Raw genomic sequence first — 18011 nt, 5'->3', positions numbered from 1 at the left:
AAAGCGTGACTGATAATCGCTAGACTAGGTTTTGAATCGTAATTCCCACAAACTACGGAAAGCAGAGGACCCGAAAGCCTTCGCGCCTTTACAGTTTCAAATCATGACAGTATTTGGAATAAGTGCAGTCGTTTCGATAAGGGTAGTTGTGGGGCTGACGAGAAACATCTCTAAAATGTACCGAACGAATGAAATAATAACCATGAATTTATGATACATCCTTTTATAAACACTTCCATGCGTACAGATACGTGTTTTGTGTTAGGAATGTTAGTCCCAGCTTGTACGAGGTGTAGATATCAGGGACTGTCAGTAGCGCCACATAACCTATAACTTTAAATCGACAAACATTTTCAGTTACAATAAGCACGTTAGTGTGTAGTAACAATAGATAAATGACAGGTCGGGGTGACAATATGTTTGTCATTTCTGAGGCGGAGCGCCTTACATCGTGCCTATTTGAGATTGCAGCAGCAGTGACAGACGGGCAGCATGTCACGTGCAAGACAGGTAGCGTCAGATACCGGTGGGTATATAGTTCTACGTGATCTGGTAGATGTCACTAGCTGACGGACACTGTGCAATGAAAATAATGTAATTTTTATTTGCATCTCTGCTTGTTCACTTTTCTAATTATTTATTAATTACTGCTAAAACTGTGTTTAGTTATGAGAGGGAATGAAAATATGAATGTGTAGGAATGTTTTCTGTAAAGTTTTTTACAATACATTGAAGTAAATGGGCCCATGAGCAATGTTCGAGAATGACGTGTGTGTCAGTCATTCGTACCGCGGGATTTGTTATAAATTACTTTTTCAGTTTACGGTACTTGGGAAGTGATTACGATTTCGGTAAAGCAGTTTTGTTACGACGGAGGTAATTCCATATTTGTGGGTTTTCAAAATTTCCGTCTTAATTTACTGTTCTGATTCAGTGACAAATTTTGATTGGTTCTGTATATATGTGAGGGAGTGAGCGGGTTTCCGAGTGGCTGTGATGTTCCTCTCCCAAAACGAAAGTAGCGTATTGGTACTTTTTTGGGAAACTAAAAACTTCTTTTCTGTAGAGAGATGAGTAGAGTCGGGGCTTGGATCTCGTGGTGATCAAAGCTATTGATATGCGGCTCCAATGGAAATTATTAATATAGTGACATTTCGGTACCAAAATGTTTGTGAAGTGTCGTAAACTGTGGATGAGAGTTCTATTTACACTAGATGATTAAAAGTATCTAGACACTTGGCGGAAAATGACTTACAAGTTCGTGGCACGCTCCATCGGTGATGCTTTAATTCAATATGGTGTTGCCCCATCCTTAGCCTTCATGACAGGTTTCACTCTCGCAGGCATACGTTCAATCAGGTGCTGCAAGGTTTCTTGGCGAATGGCATCCCATTCTTCACGGAGTGCTGGACTGAGGAGAGGTATCGATGTCGGTTGGTGAGGCCTGGCACGAAGTCGGTGTTCCAAAACATCCGAAAGAGTTCTATAGGATTCAAGTCAGGACTCTGTGCAGGCCAGTTCCTTACGGAGATGTTATTGCCGTGTAACCACTCCGCTTCAGGCCATGCATTACGAACAGATGCTCAATCGTGTTCCAAGATGCACTCGCCATCCCCGAATTGCTCTTCAACAGGAGGAAGCAAGAAATCCTTAAAACATCAATGTAGACCTGTGCTGTGATAGTGCCACGTAAAACAACGATGCGTGCAAGCCCCCTCCATGAATAACACGACCGCACCATAATACCACTTCCTCTGAATTTACTGTTGGCACTACACACGCTGGCAGATGACGTTCACCGGCCAATAGCCACACCCACACCCTGCCATCGGATCATCACACTGTGTACCGTGATTCGTCACTCCACACAACATTTTTCCACTGTTCAATCGTCCAATATTTACGCTCCTTACACCAAGCGAGGCGTCGTTTGGCATTTACCGGCCTGATGTGTGGCTTATGAGCAGTCGCTCGACCCTGAAATCCAAGTTTTCTCACCTCACGCCCAACAGTTGTAGTACTTGCAGTGGATCGTGATGCAGTTTGGAATTCCGGTGTGATGGTCTGGACAGATGTCTGCCTATTACACATTACGACCCTCTTCAACTGTTGGCGGTCTCTGTCAGTCCACAGACGAGGTCGGCCTGTATGTTTTTGTGCTGTATGTGTTTCTTCACGTTTCCACTTCACTATTACATCGGAAACAGCGAACCTAGGGACGTTCAGGAGTGTGGAAATCTCGCGTGCAGTCGTATGACACAAGTGACGCCTAATCATTTGAAGACCTTCGAAATCCGTGATTTCCGCGGAGCGCTCCATGTTTTCGTTGGTGTCCGGATATTTTTGATCACATAGTGTATGTAACGGTGTAAAATTGAGAACTTTTGGTAACGGCTTAAATAAATAAATCGAGCAAGGTGGCGCAGTGGTCAGCACACTCGACTCACATTCGGAAGGACGACGACTCAAACCCGCGTCCGGCCATCCTGATTTCGATTTTCCGTGATTTCCCTAAATCGCTGCAGGAAAATGCCGGGATGGTTCCCTTGAAAGGGCACGGCCGAGTTCCTTCCCCAACCTTCCTAATTCGATGAAACTGATGACGTCGCTGTCTGGTCTCCTCCCCCCCCCCCCCCCTCAAACAACCCATCCCCAAATAACTAAATTCCGCGTTACTTGTTGCTGACTCGCGAACGTGAACTTTTTGTTACGTGAGACTGATTATAGCTACATTTGAGCGAGCTATTCTGAAAGAAACAATCCGTTTGTAAACTTTTGGTGAAGGAGAATTAATGATTACCATAAACTGGCTATGGTTGTGAATTACGTGTGCGTGTGGACTTTTCAGAATTTGTGCAATTTAGAGTAAGGCTTGATAGTGACTGGTGGATGAAAGCTTACCATAATAAAGAGAAATTTTACGCACATAAATACTTTCATTTTACTATGCATACTTTCCGTAGTAGAGTGAAATTTTACGTACATAAATACATTTAGCTATTCCTTCCACCGGCAAGAACAATTTTTAGTGCGGCTAGTGGTTACGAAGTATACAGCTGTTTCTCTTTTCTTTGGCTTTTTCCGGCTGAGAACTGCATTGCAGTTACTTCAAGGAGGTGTGCGTCGTGTGGAGAGATGGGCAGAGATAATGGATACTGCAGTGGTCACGGTTGTTATCTATGAGAATGCTGTGTACAAATTATACAGTTAATAAGTACTGTAAAACGGATAAAATGATATTTGTAATAAGATTATATGGAAGGGGAATCTCTTATTGGTGATTAAAATTAGCTTCGTAAAATACAGATATGAAGCGGGACATCTATGATGCCACTTTGTCTACGATAGTTAAAAGTCTCTTTTATGTTAAAATTTTTCAGAAATAGTAAGTAATAGCGCAAAATATTCATGCAGTGTCAGAAGCCGGTTAAAAAGCCTTTGTAATGATACCTCATCGATACCTGTTCGATTATTATCTGTTGAGGGAGAAGGATGCTGACTTGAGAAATTATATAGCCTACATGGTGTACATGAATTATCTTTTCAACTTTTTAATAACTTTAAAACTACACCAGATGTGAACTAACGATTTTCGATATGTGATAAGATGAACAATAAAAATTTTTTCAGCTTCCTGCTGATGCAGTTTTGACGCAAAATTGAACCGGAAAAAGCTGATAAAATGTGGACGCCACAGAAGAAAGCTTAGTGTGTGACCTGGTTCATACACCACTAGACTTCTTCCGCTGAGGATTTTATGAAGGATCTGTTGTAGCGAACGAATGTTAGACACCTAGAAGACTTGGAGGCACACATTCGCAATGTGATTGAACTTGTCACCGTGGAGATCTTGAATCGTACGCGGAGAAAATGGAATTCCGACTAGACATTATCCGTGCGACGAAGGCGGCACAAATTGATGTGTATGAATGAGGAAACAAAATTTTGTGAGTTATCTTAACACATGTTGAAAACCATTTGTTAATATATAGTACAGTTTCAAAGGTATTAAAGTCTTAAGTTGTAAAGATAATTTAGGGACACAGTGTACAATGATATGAATAAATGCAGCTTCCCAGGCAAATCTACGCTTTCAAAATGTGTAATATACGCATGTCGTAGAGTATATTACTTTTGTTTTCTTTCAGAATTCGTGTCACTATGTTGCGTGTATTAAACGATACATGGAGTATACGTATGTGCCATTCAAGCGACCGCTCTCCTGTCAGATTGTTCCCCGTGGACCATCTATTCAGCGATCTGTACTACGATAAAAGTTAGTTTGTGGCTACAGAAGCCTTTCAAAAGGACAGCGGTGCGAAAATTCATTTCCAACGGGCATATAAAAGTTCGGATATCGAACAGTCACTTTGACGGTGCCTGTCAAACTGAAGGTAGAAAACCTTTTGTGGTGCCCTAATTGAGCTCGGAGCGGATAACACCGCTATAGCAATTAACCCAAATAGTTACTGCAAAACGGATATTTAATACAGTGAGCGCAGTTTTCATTTTTGAATAACGGGTTTACAACGTTCGTCAGTCCGCGGGACATTAATTGGACGTGGAAGTAAAACAGCCGTACAGCGGCGGAGGCAAGTACAGCCTCTAGGAGTTCTTTCTTTAAAGAGCCATGGACTCTGTTCTCCATTGTTCTGTGCTCAGAACTTCTGCTGTTAACGCCAAAGAAGTTGGCCGACAAGTTTCGCACAGTGTGCCGTTCCTGCACGGGTGTCAGGTCTTCGAAATTCTCTTCTTTCATCTGCGCCAGTTTTAAGAAATTATTATTTTACGTACTCTCAGAAACGAAATGCAAGTGCACTGTTCTCTTCTTTTGCTCAGATTTATGTGCTTTGTATCCTTTCTGCGTTTCGTAAGTGCCAGAGTGGCAGACGAACTATTAAAAAAGTTTTATGTCAGCGAAATTACTAAACTTTTGTTTATTGCTAGTACTAACCTTTTACTGCTCTATATAGTACATCAGTGAATTACACTGTAGTCGGCCTATGCAAAAATGTTAATGGGAGAAGAAAAAATTATGACTGACGACATTTCTCTGTAATGAAGAAGCGAAAGAATTCAAACAAAATTAGAAACTAAATACAAAATGGATATGTAAACTAGACTTTCTACAAAACGTGGGTGTGTAGAATAAAAAATAAGGCCGTGATATAAGAGATGTAAGACAGTGTTACATATTACTTTCAATTTAATTTAACGGTTATGAAGAGGATATGAAACTTCGACAATAGGGAAGGATGCATGAAGAGAACAAACTCTAACGTTAAGGTTTCATTATAAACTAGGGGAGACAGGAGAAAACTGTTGAATCGAAGGAGGAAGCAACATAACAAAGAAATGGCTTGCCACTGACAACGACGAAAGTGAAGAAGCATAGAGGAAAGTAGCATAGCGACTAATGCAACTCTAAAACTGGGGAAGAAGAAGCACAGACTCCTATATGGAGGACAAAGAATTAGCATTTCTGTCGTTGAGAAGCAACTGAGAGCGTTGGAAACAATTAAGTCGTCAGGTCCGGACGGAATCCCAATTCGGTATTTACAGAGAGTACTCTATGGCATTGGCCCTTTACTTAGCTTGCATTTATGGCTAATCTCTCGCCCAGTGCAAAGTCCCTAGCGCCTGGATAAAAGTGCAGGTGACTCCTGCAAATAATACCGTAAGACAGCACACCCGCAAAATTACAGACCGGTATCCTTCACCCTGGTATGCTGCAGAACTGAACATATCTTTTGTTTGAATACAATAAATTACCTTGAGACAGAAAAGCTTCTGTCCACAAACCAGGATGTGTTTAAAAAGCATCGCTCCTGTGAAACACAGCTTTGCCTTTTTCGACACGATGTCCTGCGAACGATGGATGGTTCAAATGGTTCAAATGGCTCCAAGCACTATGGGACTTAACATCTGTGGTCATCAGTCCCCTAGACTTACAACTACTTAAACTTAACTAACCTAAGCACATCACACACATCCAGGCGCGAGGCAGGCCCGGACTGAAAACGATGATGATGGGCAACAGGCAGCTTCTCTTCTCTCAGACTTCCGGAAAAAATTGATACGATACCTCACTGCTGTTTGTTAACGAAGGTTATAGCATGCTGAAAGATTGATAGATACGTGAGTGGCTCGAAGACTTCTCATGTAATAGAATTCGGCTCGTTGTTGACGGATACGACGGGAGTGTCAGGAGTGACCCAGAGAAGTGTTACAAGACAGCTTTTCTTCTCTGTACACATAAATGGTCTGTCGGGTAGGGTCAGTAGCAACCTGCCATGCCGGAGCGTACTAAAATGTCGTTGAGTGACTGTAGAAGGATACATGATGACTTAGACAGATTTTCTGTTCACTGTGATGAATGACAACTTCCTCTAAATGAAAAAAAAAATGAAAAAAAAGTTAATGCAGAGATTACGAATACCAAACCTGTAATATTCGAACACAGTATTAGTGGTGTGTTGCTTGACATAGTTACGTCGATCACATACTTAGGGTAAAATTGCAAAGCGACATGAAATGGGACGATCACGTAAGGATGGTAGTACGGAAGGATAATTTCGATTTCGGTATACTGAGACAGTTTTAGGAATGCGTAGCTCATCTACAAAGGACACCGCATATAGAACACTTACGCGGTCCATTCTTGAATACTGCTCCAGCATTTGGGATCCCCACAAGGTTGGATTAAAGGAAGACATCGAAACAATTCAGAAGCGTATAGCTATATTTGTTAACGGTAGGTTTAGTCATCACCCAAACGTTAGGAGGTGCTTGGAGAACTCAAATAGGAATCCCTGGAAAAATTTAGAGAATAGACATTTGCAGACGATTGCAGAGCAGTTTTGCCGCCTGCCGCCAACGCACATTCCGCGTAAATGAAGAGAAAACGACAGGAATTAGGCTTCGTACATAGGAATATAGACAGCCTTTTCTCCCTCTCTCCATTTGGGAGTGAAACAGTAGTGATACATGGTACCCTCCGCCATACACCGTACAGTGGTTTGCGGTATATGTGTGGAGACGTGGATGTAAACACAATAAATAAGTGGAAAAGTTCCACTGTTTAGGAAGCAAGAACCACAAGATGATCAACGAATAGGAGTCTCCGGTGTTGCTGCAGGGGAAGAAAGATCTGTTCAAGAAAAATGGTTCAAATGGTTCTGAGCACTATGGGACTTAACTTCTAAGGTCATCAGACCCTAGAACGTAGAACTAATTAAACCTAACTAACCTAAGGACATCACACACATCCATGCCCGAGGCAGGATTCGAACCTGCGACCGTAGCGATCGCGCGGTTCCAGACTGTAGCGCCTAGAACCGCTCTGTCACATCGGCCGGCTCTTCAAGAAAAAGCGCCGCTGTTTTCAACTGTTGGGATATTGTTGAGACAGCACATTTTTTAAACTGTAGGTCTGGAACACAACAATACATGGCGTCGGAAGCATGAATCTTAATGAAACTTGGAAGATGGAGCTACGATGAAGTGTGAGAAATGGTGTGAACAAGAGCTGCGTAAAATCTGTGTTAATCTCTTAGCAGAAGGGCAAACTAATGGTATGTACTACAAGCCACTAAGATATTGATAATTTTTGCTGGAGGTAACAGTAAAGGAGACACACTGTAGAAAAAGACACAAATCACATGTACGGTAGACTGATAATTAGGTTTAGCAGGCTTATGTGAGTTAACACGATGAAGGAAGAGATGGGGAACACCTTCTCAACAGTAGGAAGATTACCGAAAAGTAAAGAAACAGATAAGATAAGTTGAGATAGAACAGGTATATGACGGAAAGGATCGAAATAGGATATTGTTTGTTCTCTTCGATTTCAACTAACGCTATTGCATCTGGTTTCACGGTTTCAGCGCGATCACACGGCTGTCGCACTGCGGCGACAGTCCCTACAGGCTCCCCACTGTGACCACACGAAACAGTGCCTATAGTCCCCACTAGCAACGGTGTCTACTGTCCGTACTAGCCGTGCTGCAGTTCAAAGAGACGCTAAGATGAGCGGTAAGCTTACAAGGAACACCTTGAGTGCGAGTTCGCAGAAGGCCAATGATGTTTACGTCATCCGACGCCCTACATATTGTCTGCCATGCAACCACAATATTGGCTGCTAATGGTAACAGAGGCGGGTCTGGAGGTATTCAATGGTGAGCGCAGCATGAGGGTATAGAGCGTAGCTGAAATGCGTAGCCGACGACTAACTCGCAACAGTGCTATAGTGCTAGTGGTGTTGATATAAATCAACGTAAAGGCAATGGTAAACAAAGCAAACATTGCATTAAATCTACAACAACAGATGCCAAAGTTGACATTTCGTCAGGAAGGAACTCACGGAATTTCGTAGAGTAGGAAAGAAGTGGCAGATGTAATACTAGCGTTTCTTAGAGACGAGTCAGTAGAAGGTGTGGAGTCGGATGCACTCGACTGTACGGACAATATACATGAGGTGTATAATGACGGCGATAGGTGCTTAACAAGTGAAAGTGATATTGAAACAAGTGTCGAGTCATGCAGTTCATCATGTTTGTCGGACGAGAGCCATAGATCCCATCTACACCTGAGATGTGTTGTTGTTGTTGTTATGGTCTTCAGTCCTGAGACTGGTTTGATGCAGCTCTCCACGCTACTCTATCCTGTGCAAGCTTCTTCATCTCCCAGTACGTACTGCAGCCTACATCCCTCTGAATCTGCTCAGTGTATTCATCTCTTGGTCTCCCTCTACGATTTTTCCCCTCCACGCTGCCCTCCAACACCAAATTGGTGATCCCTTGATGCCTCAGAACATGTCCTACTAACCGATCAATACTACTAGTCAAGTTGTGCCACAAACTCATCTTCTCCCCAATCCTATTCAGTACCTCCTCATTAGTTATGTGATCTACCCATCTAATCTTCAGCATTCTTCTGTAGCACCACATTTCGAAAGCTTCTATTCTCTTCTTGTCAAAACTAGTTATCGTCCATGTTTCACTTCCATACATGGCTACGCTCCATACAAATACTTTCAGAAACGACTTCCTGACACTTAAATCTACACTCGATGTTAACAAATTTCTCTTTTACAGAAACGCTTTTCTTGCCATTGACAGTCTACATCTTATATCCTCTCTACTTCGACCATCATCAGTTATTTTGCTCCCCAAATAGCAAAACTCCTTTACTACTTTAAGTGTCTTATTTCCTAATGTAATTCCCTCAGCATCGCCCGACTTAATTCGACTACATTCCATTACCCTCGTTTTGCTTTTGTTGATGTTCATCTTATATCCTCCTTTCAAGACACTGTCCATTCCATTCAACTGCTCTTCCAAGTCCTATGCTGTCACTGACAGAATTACAATGTCATCGGCAAACCTCAAAGTTTTTATTTCTTCTCCATGGATTTTAATACCCACTCCGAATTTTTCTTTTGTTTCCTTTACTGATTACTCAATATACAGATTGAACAACATCGGGGACAGGCTACAACCCTGTCTCACTCCCTTCCCAACAACTGCTTCCCTTTCATGTCCCTCGACTCTTATAACTGCCATCTGGTTTCTGTACAAATTGTAAATAGCCTTTCGCTCCCTGTATTTTACCCCTGCCACCTTCAGAATTTGAAAGAGAGTATTCCAGTCAACATTGTCAAAAGCTTTCTCTACGTCTACAAATGCTAGAAACGTAGGTTTGCCTTTCCTTAATCTTTCTTCTAAGGTAAGTCGTAAGGTCAGTATTGCCTCACGTGTTCCAGTATTTCTACGGAATCCAAACTGATCTTTCCCGAGGTCGGCTTCTACTAGTTCTTTCCATTCGTCTGTAAGGAATTGGCGTTAGTATTTTGCAGCTGTGACTTATTAAACTGATAGTTCGGTAATTTTCACATCTGTCAACGCCTGCTTTCTTTGGGATTGGAATTATTATATTCTTCTTGAAGTCTGAGGGTATTTCCCCTGTCTCATACATTTTGCTCACCAGATGGTAGAGTTTTGTCAGGAGTGGCTCTCCCGAGGCTGTTAGTAGTTCTGATGGAATGTTGTCTACTCCCGAGGCCTTGTTTCGACTTAGGTCTTTCAGTGGTCTATCAAACTCTTCACGCAGTATCATATCTCCCATTTCATCTTCATCTACATACTCTTCCATTTCTATAACATTGCCCTCAAGTACATCGCCCTTGTATCGACCCTCTATATACTCCTTCCACCTTTCTGCTTTCCCTTCTTTGCTTAGAACTGGGTTCCCATCTGAGCTCTTGATATTTATACGTCGTTCGCTTTTCTCCAAAGGTCTCTTTAATTTTCCTGTAGGCAGTATCTATCTTACCCCTAGTGAGATAAGCCTCTACATCCTTACATTTGTCCTCTAGCCATCCCTGCTTAGCCATTTTGCAATTCCTGTCGATCTCATTTTTGAGACGTTTGTATTCTTCTTTGCCTGCCTCATTTACTGCGTTTTTATATTTTCTCCTTTCGTCAATTAAATTCAATATTTCTTCTGTCACCCAAGGATTTCTACTAGCCCTCGTCTTTTTACTTACTTGATTCTCTGCTGCCTTCACTACTTCATTCCTCAAAGCTACCCATTCTTCTTCTACTGTATTTCTTTCCCCCATTCTTGTCAATTGTTCCCGTATGATCTCCCTGGAACTCTGTACAACCTCTGGTTTAGTCAGTTTATCCAGGTCCCTCCTCCTTAAATTCTCACCTTTTTGCAGTTTCTTCTGTTTTAATCTACAGTTCAAAACCAATAGATTGTGGTCAGAGTCCACATCTGCCCCTGGAAATGTCTTACAATATAAAACCTGGTTCCTAAATCTCTGTCTTACCATTATATAATCAATCTGATACCTTTTAGTATCTCCAGGCTTCTTCCATGTATACAACCGTCTTTTATGATTCTTGAACCAAGTGTTAGCTATGATTAAGTTGTGCTCTGTGCAAAATTCCACCAGACGGCTTCCTCTTTCATTTCTTACCCCCAATCCAAATTCACCTACTACGTTTCCTTCTCTCCCTTTTCCTACTACCGAATGGCTGTCACCCATGACAATTAAATTTTCGGCTCCCTTCACTATCTGAATAATTTCTTTTATTTCATCATACATTTCTTCAATTTCTTCATCATCTGCAGAGCTAGTTGGCATATAGACTTGCACTACTGTAGTAGGCGTGGACTTCGTGTCTATCTTGGCCACAACAATGCGTTCGCTGTGCTGTTTGTAGTAGCTTACCCGCATTCCTATTGTTTTATTCATTATTAAACCTACTCCTGCATTACCTCTATTTGATTTTGTATTTATAGCCCTGTATTCACCTGACCAAAAGTCTTGTTTCTCCTGCCACCGAACTTCACTAATTCCTACTATAACTTTAACCTATCCATTTCCCTTTTTAAATTTTCTAACCTACCTGCCCCATTAAGGGATCTGACATTCCACGCTCCGATCCGTAGAACGCCAGTTTTCTTTCTCCTGATAACGACGTCCTCCTGAGTAGTCCCCGCCCGGAGATCCGAATGGGGAATATTTTGCCTCCGGAATATTTTACCCAAGAGGACGCCATCATCATTTATCCATACAGTAAAGCTGCATGGCCTCGGGAAAAATTACGGCTGTAGTTTCCCCTTGCTTTCAGTCGTTCGCAGTACCAGCACAGCAAGGCTGTTTTGGTTATTGTTACAAGGCCAGATCAGTCAATCATCGAGACTGTTGCCCCAGCAACTACTGAAAAGGCTGCTGCCCCTCTTCAGGAACCATAAGTTTGTCTGGCCTCTCAACAGATACCCCTCCGTTGTGGTTGCACCTACGGTACGGCTATCTGTATCGCTGAGGCACGCATGCCTCCCCACCAACGGCAAGGTCTATGGTTCATGGGAGGAGGACCTGAGACGTAGTAAAGAACAATCGTCGTCCAAGGAGCTAGTAATAACCGTAACAGGCTATTTTCCTATGTTAAAAATATGGATCTGATTGTAATTATTCTAATTGATTATAACATTTACGTCGGATTTACGGCCAATATTATAACAATATATCTGTTAGTTTTAAGTAATTGAAGCTTAAAAAGAATTAAATATCAAGATCTGGTCACGTGATCGAAGACGCTCTGTTACTGGGTGATGCTCTGGTGACGTCAGAGACTAGGAGTAAGAGGAAGCTATACGTTTGTTACAGGAACGTTAGCTGACGTCGTGGGGTTTTTACGTGCTTTTTCTGCAAACATATTAGCTATTTAGTGATGGAAAACGCAATTACAACTTTTAAGTAACAATAGAAAGGAATTTTGTGAACGGTGGTAGTGTGAACCTTCCGGAAGTTTATGCGTTTATGCTCCACCCATTTAGAGCGGCTATATGTGCAACGACGGACATTATTTTCCCTGCTCCCTGCAACATCATTAAACTCTTTCAAAACTAAGAAAGTGTGGAACTTTTACAAATAGGTCCATATATAACAACTAGACTGGCGACTATCATTCATGAGCTCCGACCAATTCAGGGAAAATATATTCTTGGCAAAACTTAGTGCTTATTTCCTTTCCAGAAAACACTCAGCAGAGATATTGCATTCAACTAGACTTCGGTAACGTAGCGGATAGCGCATCTGACTGAAAATAATGTGGTCAAATGTTCGAACCCTGAAACCATCAATAGATTTTCAAAAATTTTGCACCAAATACGGAAATAGCGTTAGCAAAAACTGATTGTAGCAATTGTTTCGATTGTGGGACGTGTTATATATAGCTTCACACTAGTATTAATCCGAGAAATGGACAACAGAGGATAAATGCATTTACGTTGCGAACAAACAATTCACTTTTTTGGAAAGCATTGCTTGTAGTGAAGATATCATCCTACGCCCACAGTATAACGAAGTGTAGGACGATGAGGTTACACAGAGAGAGATCAAGTACGTACAACATGCAGGGGACTGAAACGTAAAGGCTGCGATGTTCGTGAGAGCAAACTAACGTAAGCGTCTGAACCAGACATACTTCATCTTTATATAAGCTGATGGAAGTGCGAAAGTTTAAACAATAAGATTCCTAGCATTGAAGAACGAAAATAGAAACATTGTTTCTAATAAAATAGAAAGTGTGTGGTTCCATTAACTAGAAAATATCTTTCTGAACGTGACGTGTGCGAACAGCGATTGCAAATGCAAGCGCATGTAAATAACAAGGAAACACAATACTATTCAGTTTCTGGTCGGTGTGGCGAAGTTTTATAATTGTGATTAGGTTTTCATATGAGAGAACTGTCGAGTCATTTTAAAGTAGGTTAAAATGTTCTCTTGGATTAGATTCGAACTAGCGATCTGTGAATATAATCTTATAAAAGCCGACGTTTATCGCTCTAATAACTGAGGTACCGAATAATTCAAGTGTAGTTTGTAGAACGACAGTTTTCATCAGGACTTTAATTTCATTGACTGACGCTATCCTTCGTTATACACTCCTGCAAATGGAAAAAAGAACACATTGACACCGGTTTGTCAGACCCACCATACTTGCTCCGGACACTGCGAGAGGGCTGTACAAGCAATGATCACACGCACGGCACAGCGGACACACCAGGAACCGCGGTGTTGGCCGTCGAATGGCGCTAGCTGCGCAGCATTTGTGCACCGCCGCCGTCAGTGTCAGCCAGTTTGCCGTGGCATACGGAGCTCCATCGCAGTCTTTAACACTAGTAGCATGCCGCGACAGCGTGGACGTGAACCGTATGTGCAGTTGACGGACTTTGAGCGAGGGCGTATAGTGGGCATGCGGGAGGCCGGGTGGACGTACCGCCGAATTGCTCAACACGTGGGGCGTGAGGTCTCCACAGTACATCGATGTTGTCGGCAGTGGTCGGCGGAAGGTGCACGTGCCCGTCGACCTGGGACCGGACCGCAGAGACGCACGGATGCACGCCAAGACCGTAGGATCCTACGCAGTGCCGTAGGGGACCGCACCGCCACTTCCCAGCAAATTAGGGACACTGTTGCTCCTGGGGTATCGGCGAGGACCATTCGCAACCGTCTCCATGAAGCTGGGCTACGGTCCCGCACACCGTTAGGCCGTCTTCCGCTCACGCCCCAACATCGTGCAGCCCGCCTCCAGTGGTGTCGCGACAGGCGTGAATGGAGGGACGAATGGAGACGTATCGTCTTCAGCGATGAGAGTCGCTTCTGCCTTGGTGCCAATGATGGTCGTATGCGTGTTTGGCGCCGTGCAGGAGAGCGCCACAATCAGGACTGCATACGACCGAGGCACACAGGGCCAACACCCGGCATCATGGTGTGGGGAGCGATCTCCTACACTGGCCGTACACCACTGGTGATCGTCGAGGGGACACTGAATAGTGCACGGTACATCCAAAGCGTCATCGAACCCATCGTTCTACCATTCCTAGACCGGCAAGGGAACTTGCTGTTCCAACAGGACAATGCACGTCCGCATGTATCCCGTGGCACCCAACGTGCTCTAGAAGGTGTAAGTCAACTACCCTGGCCAGCAAGATCTCCGGATCTGTCCCCCATTGAGCATGTTTGGGACTGGATGAAGCGTCGTCTCACGCGGTCTGCACGTCCAGCACGAACGCTGGTCCAACTGAGGCGCCAGGTGGAAATGGCATGGCAAGCCGTTCCACAGGACTACATCCAGCATCTCTACGATCGTCTCCATGGGAGAATAGCAGCCTGCATTGCTGCGAAAGGTGGATATACACTGTACTAGTGCCGACATTGTGCATGCTCTGTTGCCTGTGTCTATGTGCCTGTGGTTCTGTCAGTGTGATCATGTGATGTATCTGACCCCAGGAATGTGTCAATAAAGTTTCCCCTTCCTGGGACAATGAATTCACGGTGTTCTTATTTCAATTTCCAGGAGTGTAGAAATGGGAGAGCATATCGCGGGCGTAAGTGAATGCTAACTCCACAGTTTTTAATTAAGTTAGGGAACTTGTGCGTCTACGCAGTGGAAATTGGCGGGTACAGTGCAGCGGCGTTTTACGTATCTTCTCATTCTCTAGAACACTAAAAAACAACTTTTCACGAGATTTTATTGAAGTATTTGTACAGTATGGTACTACACACCATTTATAATATATTTTCCGAAACGCAAACTCCAAAATAAGACACCACTGTGAATTAGAATTATGACCATAGAAGCAGCGACCTAGTCACAGGCATCATGTGACTAGAATGGAGCGTTTTAGCGGGCTTTCGAAGTATCTGAATTTTATTTCCGTTTTTATGGAAGAGTACTGAAGTTCAAGAGGGAGAAAAGCCAGTTTCGAACATAAAATGACGTGATTAATTGTTAAAGACAATTTCCAGAAAACAGTGAAATACCCTATTACATACACGTAAGAGCATCCCAAGCATAGTAAAAGAATAATTATGAATTGATTTCGAATAAGTCCGCAGTATATGACAGTCTAGCGCATAAGAAAGACTACGGATATTCAAGGGAGGACAGGTACACTTGTTACAAAACTGGTGTTTGCGCGTTTCTAGGATGCTCGATACATTTTACAGGAAATATATAATAGTGACCTACTACGTTATGAACATCCAACTGCGTGCCACATAGTTTACAGTGATTCTGAGAGAAGCAGTGGATGGTTGCATAACTTTAGACAGTTCTACAGATTGGGGGAGGTAAGATAACGAAATTCCGAACAAGGCAACTCCTGCTGATGCACCGAAAAGTGCGCAATCGGACCGAAAATTTGTAAATGAAATAAACAAACTTATCCCATTGTTCAGTACGGAATTTATTTTCAGCTCCTATTAGTCGGGATTTGAAGAAGTGCATGTGAAATGAACCCTGGAAATTAGAAGTACCAAGAGACTTTTATCAAGGTCAACTGACATCAACGCCTTAACGCACTCGTATACGATTGTGCCGACTGTTAATGCGAATGGTAAATTGAATGTAAAGTTACTGATTGTGCTGCGAGAACTTGAAGGTGCTATGCCCCCTACGATGCTTTCGTGTGCGTGATCTTGCAACGGAGGTAGGGAATATTTGCGTCATAGCAAGCAAGAGTGGCAAAATGACCTTAAGAGAATTACAGTTACCGTATGAGCTCTGCTTTTGGCCAATAGCTGATCAAAATAGTCTCTTATACTTGATTCCTGGTCTATGTAAGCAAAACATGCTCCTTTTGAGCAAACTGTTATTCCTGAAACGTGTGTGACACTGCAACTGACACCACCTGGAATCAATGGACCAAGTCAGCCTCTGGATGTTTGTTTTTTCCTTGCCTATACGGAGACAGATCAAGTACGTACAACATGCAGGGGACAGAAACGTAAAGGCTGCGATGTTTATGAGCGTAAACTAACGTTATAGTTTGAACGAGACTTACTTCATCTTTATATAAGCTGATGAAAGTGCGAAAGTGTAAACAATAAGGTTCCTAGTTGGACAGAACGAGGATAAAAACATTGTATCTAATAAAATAGAAGATGTTTGGTCACATTAACTAGAAAATATCTTTCTGAACGTGACGTGTGCGAACAATTATTGCAAACTTAAGCGTATGTAAACAACGAGGAAACACAATACTATTCAGTTTCTGGTCGGTGCCTGTCACTAGCAATAATAGGCACCCCCGGTGGCTGACTAGTGGGATAAGGATATCATGTAGAACAAAGTGGAAATTATATCAAAATGTTAGTAGTCACAATCAAGCTGCAGTAGCCATTACAAACAGTACTGTAAGGTGCTTAAAAATGTTATTAGAACGTCAAAGAGTATTTTTTGTGCAAAAAGAATAGCTAATTCACTGGATAAAATTAAAACCATATGGTTAGTTGTGAAGGAATTGTCTGGTCAGCAGCACAAGGACAACGATATAAAGTCAGTTCGTAGCAAACATTTTCTGATACTGATAAATCAGATATATGTGCAGTATTTAACAATTATTTTCTGAGCATTGCTGGTGAATTAAATAAAAATTTAGTTTCTACAGGGAATCATATACACTACTGGCCATTAAAATTGCTACACCACGAAGATGACGTGCTACATACGCGAAAATTAACCGACAGGTAGAAGGTGCGGTGATATTCAAATGATTAGCTTTTCAGAGCATTCACGCAAGGTTGGCGCCGGTGGCGACACCTACAACGCGCTCACATGAGGAAAGTTTCCAACCGATTTCTCATTCACAAACAGCAGTTGACCGGCGTTGCTTGGTGAAACGTTGTTGTGATACCTCGTGTAAACAGGAGAAATGAGTACCATCACGTTTCCGACTTTGAAAAAGGACGGATTGTAGCCTATCGTGACTGCGGTTTATCGTATCACGACATTACTCCTCGCGTTGGTCGAGATCAAATGACTGTTAGCAGAATATGGAATCGGTGGGTTCAGGAGGGTAATACGGAACGCCGTACTGGATCCCAACGGCCTCGTATCGCTAGCAGTCGAGATAACAGGCATCTTATCCGAATGGCTGTCACGGATCCTGCAGCCACGTCTCGATCCATGAGTCAACAGATGGGGACGTCTGCAAGACAACAACCATCTGCACGAACAGTTCGACGACGTTTGCGGCAGCATGGGCCATCAGCTCGGAGACCATGGCTGCGGTTACTCTTGGCGCTGCATGAAAGACAGGAGCGCCTGCGATGGTGTACTCAACGACGAACCTGGGTGCACGAATGGCAAAACGTCAGTTTTTCGGATGAATCCAGGTTCTGTTTAATGCATTATGATGGTCGCATCCGTGTTTGACGACATCGCGGTGAACGCACATTGGAAGCGTGTACTTGTCATCGCCATACTGGCGTATCACCCGACACGATGGTATAGGGTGCCATTGGTTACACGTCTCGGTCACCTCTTGTTCGCATTGATGACACTTTGAACAGTGGACGCTACATTTCAGATGTGTTACGACCCGTGGCTCTACCCTTCATTCGATAATGCACGACCGCATGTTGCAGCTCCTGTACGGTCCTTTCTGGATACAGATCTCTCACCAATTGAAAACGTCTGGTCAATGGT

The sequence above is a fragment of the Schistocerca nitens genome, chromosome 5 (genome assembly GCF_023898315.1).
Source record: "Schistocerca nitens isolate TAMUIC-IGC-003100 chromosome 5, iqSchNite1.1, whole genome shotgun sequence".
Taxonomy (NCBI): domain Eukaryota; kingdom Metazoa; phylum Arthropoda; class Insecta; order Orthoptera; family Acrididae; genus Schistocerca; species Schistocerca nitens.
The sequence above is the reverse complement of the archived record's forward strand: the minus strand, read 5'-3'. Positions refer to the sequence as shown.